The following is a 479-nucleotide window of genomic DNA, read 5'->3' on the forward strand; positions in this document are numbered from 1 at the left end:
GGTGTGTTTGTAGTATACTCCTGTACAGGCCCAGTGTATTCCAAGGAACCAAAGGATTGTCATGGTTATGCAGTAATGTTTGTCTGTCAGCTTACCTCTCCTCCATGTGTTCACCTTTAGAGGCCACCAGCCACTCTCACCTGGCTGCTTAACCGCTTGCCGACCGGCGCACGCCGATGTACGTCGGCAGAGCGGCACGGCTGGGCAAATGGGCGTACATGTACGTCCATTTGAATTTCCCGCCGTGCCCGTGCGTGCGCGCCGCCGGCGGCGCGCGCCGGCCGGGAGCTCCGTGAGTCGGGTCGCGGGTCCCGCGGACTCGATCGCCGCGGGGATACCCGCGATCGCCTCACGGAGCGGATGAACGGGGAGATGCCGTTGTAAACAGCATCTCCCCGTTCTGCCTAGTGACAAGTGTCACTCGATCTCTGCTCCCTGTCATCGGAGCAGAGATCAGTGACGTCACCCACACAGCCCAT

This window comes from Aquarana catesbeiana, linkage group LG01 (genome assembly GCF_042186555.1).
Source record: "Aquarana catesbeiana isolate 2022-GZ linkage group LG01, ASM4218655v1, whole genome shotgun sequence".
Taxonomy (NCBI): domain Eukaryota; kingdom Metazoa; phylum Chordata; class Amphibia; order Anura; family Ranidae; genus Aquarana; species Aquarana catesbeiana.